Below are 8,282 nucleotides of genomic sequence, written 5' to 3' on the forward strand. Positions count from 1 at the left end.
TTTCATTTATCCAAATGATAACTAAGGGCTGAGAAGCTGTTGATTCTGTTTTCAACAAGACAAGCACCAAAAGAAACATTAAAAGAAAACTAAAAAAAAATTTTACTGCTGCAATGGAACAGGTTATTATACTTGGAAGTGGCAACATTTCTTTCCCAATCTGTTTGCAAGGATTTGACAATGGGTGGGCAGACTTTGAATTTGTGTACTTTTTTATTCAGGTCACAGGGAATGAATGATAATGGAAAAAAATTCAAGTTCTGAAGATTACTTTATTTTACTGGGTTTTTCTAATTGGCCTCATCTGGAAGTATCTCTCTGTGGTTATCTTGATATTCTACTTGATGACACTGGTTGGCAACCTGTTCATCATTATCCTGTCCTATTTGGACTCTCACCTCCACACTCCCATGTACTTTTTCCTCTCAAATCTCTCTTTTTTGGATCTCTGCTATACCACCAGCTCCATCCCTCAGTTGCTGGTCAATCTCTGGGATCCTGAGAAGACCATCTCTTATGTTGGTTGCATGATTCAACTCTACTTTGTCCTTGCACTGGGAACCACAGAGTGTGTCCTACTGGGGGTGATGTCCTATGACTGTTATGTAGCTGTGTGTAGACCTTTGCATTACAGCATCCTCATGCACCCTTGTTTTTGCCACCAGTTGGCTGTGGCTTCTTGGGTAAGTGGTTTAACTGCCTCAGTGCCTCATTCCTCTTTTACCTTCTGGGTTCCCTTGTGTGGACATCAACAAGTGGATCACTTTTTCTGTGAAGTTCCAGCACTGCTGCGATTGTCATGTGTTGACATTCGTGCTAATGAACTCACCCTCATGGTCATGAGCTCCATTTTTGTAAACATACCACTTATTCTCATTCTCAGCTCCTGTGGTGCCATTGCCTGGGCTGTGCTGAGAATGCAGTCAACAACTGGACTTCAGAAAGTCTTTGGGACATGTGGAGCCCATGTTATGGTTGTATCCCTCTTTTTTATTCCAGTTGTGTGTATATATCTCCAGCCACCATCTGGGAAATCTCAAGAGCAAGGGAAGTTCGTTGCCCTCTTTTATACTGTTGTCACACCTAGCCTTAACCCACTAATCTACACCCTCAGGAACAAAGATGTAAGAGGGGCAGAAAAGAGACTAATGGGGTGGGATTAAGATATGTGACACAGAAATCAGGTTTCCTACAGTTTTTCTTCAGAGGGTCTTGTCCATCTGGGAGAAAGGTTCCCCTGAGATTTATTTTTGGTCTATATTCCACCAAGCACTTAGAAGAAGAGTTCAGCCCCGAACTTGTTCTTTTTATTGGTTAATTACAAAATATCATTTATACACAGACTTTAGATTAGTAGCACTTCAGTCTTTGTAAAATTCCATATTTAATTACCATAACAATTAGAGACTGGTCTTTTAACATAAATAAATGTGTGTGTGTAATTATGAAGAGATTATTTAATTTTTTTGAAATACTTAAAAAATATTAATATGCTAATTTATGCACTAATCATTAATATCTGCAACGATGGTGCAATATAGCAAAGACAGACAAATTAAGTTTTTGGAGATCGAATAGGCACTAAATTTAGCAAAAAACTCTATCATAACAAAGACAAAATGGTAGAAATAATGAATAGCATCATTGAATGTATGCTGAATTGATATATGACAATTCTTTGGCTAAAACACACCTTTTTTCAAGATAATAAATCATGAGTAATTTCTTTTGTGGGTCTGTGTACTTATCACATTTTAAACAGTATGAACAAGTATGACTTCAAAATGGTTCATTTGTTCATCTATCCATGCAATATTGTATTTATTCACTCTATTAGCTAAATTTTATTGAGCATCTACTCTCTCCCATATTGTGGGGTTTTTGGTAATACAGATGAATATAACACATTCTGTTGAATAGAACTCACTGTTCAATGTAAGGAATGACAATGTAAGATCAAAAGTGACGTATCTACACATGACTCAATTTGTCATCAGACAAAATGTTAATAAATCAAGGTAGCTTTATAAAACCTAAAACAAAATAGTAAATTTAGCCATAAACCTTGAAAAATAAAACAATTGCAGATTTCTATAGGAAGATGATATTAACTGAAACAAAACAAAACAAAACAGAATATGCTTTCATTGGCTTAGTTAGTGACAATCTTAGTTATGTAGGGCTGCTATAACAGAAATACCACAAGTGGATGGCTTTAACAAAGAGAAATTTATTCTCTCACAGTTTAGGAGGCCAGAAGTCCAAATTCAGGGTGCCAGCTCCAGGGAAAGGCCTTCTCTCTCTGTTGGTTCTAGGGGAAGATCCTTGTCATCAATCTTCCCTTGGTCTAGGAGTTTCTCAGGGCGTGAATCCAGGGTCCAAAAGATGCCTTCTGCTTCTGGGGTTGCTTTCTTGGTGGTATGAGGTCACCTTGTCTCTTCTGGCTTCTCTCTTTTGTATCTCAAAAGGGATTAACTCAAAATAGAACCTAATCTCGTAGATTGAGTCCTCTCTCATTAATGTAACTGCCTCTAATCCTGCCTCATTAACATCATAGAGGTAAGATTTACAACACATAGGAAAATCACATCAGATGACAAAATGGTGGATGATCATATAATACTGAGAATCATCACCTAGCCAAGTTGACACACATTTTGGGAGGGACACAATTCAATTCATAAGTGACCTATTGTAGGTATCCTAAGCTTTTTCTTTAAACATATTGTTCCTTGCTGGATATGATTACTTTTTAATGATAAAAGGAAAATTGATCTGTATCCTTAAATTTACCACTCTTAGTCGTAGATAAAGGAGCCCTGGTGGCACAGTGGTTAGGCGCTTGGCTACTGACCAAAAGGTTCGAACCCGCCAGCCGCTCCTCGGGAGAGAGATGTGGCAGTCTGCTTTCTTAAAGATTTATAGCCTTGGAAATGCTACAGGGCAGTTCTATTCTGTCCTGTAGGATTTCTATGAGTCGGAATCAACTCCACGGCAACAGGATTGGTTCAGTGGCATTTAACAAGATAGATGAATCATAGCTGGGAAAGACTTTCAAGTAATGCAGTAGAGGTAGGCTTCTCACATTCCTCTATTTTCTCAAGGCAGCTAGAAGTGTATAGATAGTGCAAATAATTTATAAGATAGTGATTTATATGCTGCTGAGAAATGAGCACCATAAACTGGAAATAATTAGATGAAGCGGTAGTAGGGCATCTGATATGTGAGGCAGGTAGAACTAAAAAAGCTCTGAAAATAACTTGATGTATCCAGTGGATGTCTTAATAAATTCACTCAACAGATTTTTGACAAAAGCCATTGATTGGTACATGTTAGTTTATTTTACTTTTTAAACTGAATCTAATATGAACATTTGTCATTAGCAACAATATTATGAAAATAAACTTTCATATATTTTCTAAATAAAGAAATAAGTTTTCTTGTAAGTAATACATATGAATAAGTGATTTGTTGCACATATCACTCCCACCATCACCACCAGAAACAAATCTACTTTGCCTATCCCACTTTAAAGTGGGAGATACAATCAATTGGAGCTAGTCACCTTACATGCTGGCATAGTGACTAAAGTACGATTTATTTTAAAGTAACATTTTGGAAATTTTTGTAGTCATAATGCACATATTAGCTGTATTTTTCCATCTCTTTTAAAACCTCCAAGTAATTGATCCAAATCTTATCCAATGGATTATAAAACTAAGACAAAAATTAACCTCCACAATTTTCCTCACGTTCCTGGGTGTATTTCATGGTCAACTCTGTTTGGATTCTTTGTCTCTGCTGAGTTTCTTTTCCTCTCCTTTCACTCTGATTATATTCCGCCAGACATGCACACTAATATAAGGTACAGTCCCATGTCCTTGAATCCATCTCCCAAGCATGTATGTAACCAAATTTTACCAAATAATGGGGACTACATGAAGGGGTCACATCATACAAACTTCACAAAACATGAAAACATAGATTCATACTGCCACCATGGAAATCTTCCATTTGGGATACTTCTTGCAGCCCTCCAACATCTCACCACCTAAATGACTCTTTATTTAGGTTTATTGAGGTATAATTTACATACTATATACAATCTCCATTGTAAGTGTATAATTCAATGAGTTTTGGCAAATGTATAATTGTGTGAACACCACCACAATCAAGATATGGACTGATTACGCCCATAACTACCCTCCTATCCTTTTGCAGTCAATTGTTTCCTTCTACCCACAGCCTCACACACACACAGCCTCAGGCAAATATTGATTAGCAACTATTGAAAACTATAACCTTTTCTAGAATTTCATACAAATCCAGTCATACAGTGTGCAACTTTTGAGTCTAGCTCCTTTCACTTAGCATGTTTTTGAAATCTAGCATGTCGTTGCATGTATCAGTAGCTCCTTTTTTACTGCTGAATAAAACTCAATTGTATCACTATACCATAATTTATCCATTTTTCTGATGATGGGATTTTGAAATTATCTCCAGTTTTTGACTATTATGTATAATGTTGCTATAAAAAATACAAGTGTTTATGTGGACAATTTTCTTCATTTAACTTAGGGAGTTTTCTTTAGGGGAACATTAAAAAAATTCAATTATTTTCAGTGGTGTGGAATATCCAGGTTTTCTACTCTTTTTGAGTGTTTTTTGGTAATTTGTGTCTTACAAGAATTTGTCGATTTCACCTAAGTTGTCAAATTTATAGTTCATAAAATCGCCTTATTATCTTTTCAATATCTGTAGAATCTATCGTGATCCACTTTTTATTTGCGATATTAGTAATTTGTATTGTTCCGCTTTTTACTAAATTGGTGTAACTAGACAGATGTTTGTCAATTTTTTCATCTATTCATAGAGCCAGCTTTTGGTTATATATATATCTATCTATATAGATATAGATAGATATAATTTTTTGGTATTTCATTGATTTCTGCTTTAATATTTATTATTTTCTTTCTTCTACTGAGTTTAACATGCTCTTTCTTTTTTAGGCTTGTAAGATGTAAGCTTAGATTATTGATACTAGACAGTTATTGTTTAACATAAACATTTACAGCAATAAATTTCCCTCTAAGCATTGTTTTAGATGTATCCCATAAACTTTGACATTTTTTGTTTTTATTTTCATTTCATTCCAAATATTTGTAATTTCCTTTGTGATTTCTTTTTTTAATGAAGGGTTATTTAGAAGTGAGTTCTTGAATTTTCAAATATTTCATAATTTCCCAGATATATTTCTGTAATTGGTTTCTAATTTAGTCACATTGTGGTCAGACAACATGTTGTTGTTGTTGGTAGATGCCGCTGAGTCAGTTCCAACTCACAGCAGCCATATGTACAACAAAATGAAACACTGCCTGGTCCTGTGCCATCCTCACAATGCTTGCTATGTTGGAGCCCATTGTTGCAGCCACTATGTCAATCCATCTCATTGAGAGTCTTCCTTTTCTTCTCTGGCCTTCTACATTATCCAGCATAATTTCTTTCTCCAGAGACTGGTTCCTCCTGACAATATGTTAAAAATACATGAGAGGAAATCTGTTCATCTTTGCTTCTAAGGTGCATTCTGGCTGTACTTCTTCCAAGACACATTTGTTTGTCCTTCTGGCCCACCCAGTAAACTTCTTCTGGCAGTCCATAGTATATTCAGTATTCTTCACCAATACCATAATTTAAAGGCATCAATTCTTCTTGGGTCTTCCTTATTCATTGTCCAGCTTTCACATTCATATGAGGCAATTGAAAACACCATGGCTTCAGTCAGGCACACTTTAGTCCTTAAAGTGACATCTTTGCTTTTTAGCACTTGAGTTTTTGCAACAGATTTGCCCAATGCAATGTGTCGTTTGATTTCTTGACTGCTGCTTCTGTGGGCATTGATTTTGGATCCATATCAAATGAAATCCTTGACAACCTCAATCTTTTCTCTGTTTATCATGTTGTTGCTCATTGGTCAGTTGTGGAGATTTTTGTTTTCTTTATGTTCAAGCATAATCCATACTGAAGGCTGTGGTCTTTGATCTTCATCAGTGAGTGGTTCAAGACCTCTTTACTTCCAGCAAGCAAGGTTGCATCATCTGCATATCACAGGTTGTTAATGAGTCTTCCTTCAATCCTGATGTGACCTTCTTCATACAGTCCAAATTCTTGGATTATTTGCTAAGAGTACAGATTGAATAAGTATGGTGAAAACATACAGTCCTGACACACAGCTACCTTGATTTTAAACCGTGTAATATTTCCTTGGAAACCCTGGTAGTGTAGTGGTTAAATGCCACAGCTCTTAACCAAGAGGTCGGCAGTTCAAATCCAGCAGGTGCTCCTTGGAAACTCTAGGGGGCAGTTCTACTCTGTCCTATAGGGTCGCTATGAGTCGGAATCGACTCAACAGCAGCGGGTTTGGGTTGGTTTTATTATTTCCTTGCTCTGTTCAAACGACTGCCTCTTAATCATAAGCACGATTAAGTGTTCTAGAATTCCCATTCTTAGCAATGCTATCCACAATTTGTTAGTATCCACATCGAATGTATTTGCATAGTCAATAAAACACAGGTAAACATCTTTCTGGTATTTTCTGCTTTCAGCCAAAATCCATCTGATGGCAGCAGTGATATCCCTTATTCTATGCCCTCTTCTAAATCCCTCTTGAATTTCTGCCAGTTCCTTGTTGTTGTTACTGCTGCAACAGTTGTTGAATTATCTTCAGCAAAGTACTACTTGTATGTGATACTAATGATATTGTTTGATAATTTCTGCATTGTGTTACATCACCTTTCTTTGGAAGACGCACAAAGATGATCTCTCCCAGTCAATTGGCCAGGTAGCTGTCTTTAAAATTTCTTGCCGTACAAAAGTGAGTGATACCAGCATTGCATCCATTTGTTGAAGCATCTCAACTGATATTCCATCAGTTCCTGGAGTCATGGTTGTTGTTAATGCCTTCAGCACAGCTTGCCCTTCTTCCTTTTGTGCCATCAGTTCTTGATCATGTGCTACCACCTGATATGGTTGAACATCGACCTATTCTTTTTGGTACGGTGACTGTGTATTCCTTCCATCTCCTTTTGATGCTTCCTGCTTCATTCAATATTTTGCCCCTGGAACCCTTTAATATTGGAACTCCAGGCTTGAATTTCTTCTTCAGTTCCTTCAGCTTAAGAAATGCTGAGTGTGTTCTTCACTTTGCTTTTCTAACTCCAGGTCTTAGCACATTTCATTATAAAACCTTCCTTTGTTTTCTTGAACCACCCATTTGAAATATTCTCTTCAGCTCTTTTAGTTCATCATTTCTTCCTTTCGCTATAAGGGAAGAGCAAGCTTTTTAGTGTTCAAGAGCAAGCTTCAGAGACTCTTCTGACATCGTTTTGGTCTTTTCTTTCTTTCCTGTCCTTTTAACGACTTTTGCTTTCTTTTTGCATGATGTCCTGGATGTCACCCCACAACCCTTCTGGTCTTTGGTCATTGGTGTTCAGTGTCTCAAATCTATCCCTGAGATTGTCTTCAAATTCAGGTGAGATATACTCAAGGCCACACTTCGGCTCTCACAAACTTGTTTTAATTTTCTTTAGCTTCAACTTGAACTTTCTTATGAGCAATTGATGGTCTGTTCTGCTGTTGGCTCCAGGCCTTGTTCTGACTGATGATATTGAGCTTCTTCGTTCTCTTTCCACAGATGTAGAGAATTTGATTCCTATGTATTTCATCCAGCTAGGTCTACATGTGTAGTCACTCTTTATGTTGTTGAAGAAAGATACTTGCAATGAATTAGTTGTTTGTCTTATAAAATCCTGTTATATGATCCCCAACATCACTTCTATCACTAAGGTCTAAGGCCATATCTTCCAACTACCATTCCTTCTTCTTTGTTTCCAACTTTCACACCCAAATCACCAGTAATTACCAATGCACCTTGATTGCATGTTTGATCAACTTTAGAATGCAGAAGTTGATTAAAATTTTCAATTTCTTCATGGTTGGCATTAGTGGTTAGTGCATAAATTTGAGTAATATTTGTATTAGCTGCACTTCCTTTTAGGCTTATGGATGTTATCCTATCACTGACAACGTTGTACTTCAGAGTAGATCTTGAAATGTTCGGAGAACATACTTTGCATGATTTAAATTCCTTTCAGTCGATTTTTTTTTATGGCCCATCATATTTTCTGCCTTGGTGAATGTTTCATGTACACTTTTAAAAAATATGTTTGGAAAGTTTTCGATCATTATATATGGAAATATTTTTTCTGCCTCTTCCTCTTCTCTCT

At 36.6% G+C, this 8,282-nt stretch overlaps 1 pseudogene; it reads left to right on the top strand.

Annotated features, from left to right (window-relative positions):
* The first annotated feature begins 231 nt into the window (after positions 1–231).
* LOC126070656 (olfactory receptor 2J3-like) lies at positions 232–1,163 on the top strand (annotated as a pseudogene).
* Positions 1,164–8,282: the final 7,119 nt, after the last annotated feature.

This window comes from Elephas maximus, chromosome 1, assembly GCF_024166365.1.
Source record: "Elephas maximus indicus isolate mEleMax1 chromosome 1, mEleMax1 primary haplotype, whole genome shotgun sequence".
Lineage (NCBI taxonomy): Eukaryota > Metazoa > Chordata > Mammalia > Proboscidea > Elephantidae > Elephas > Elephas maximus.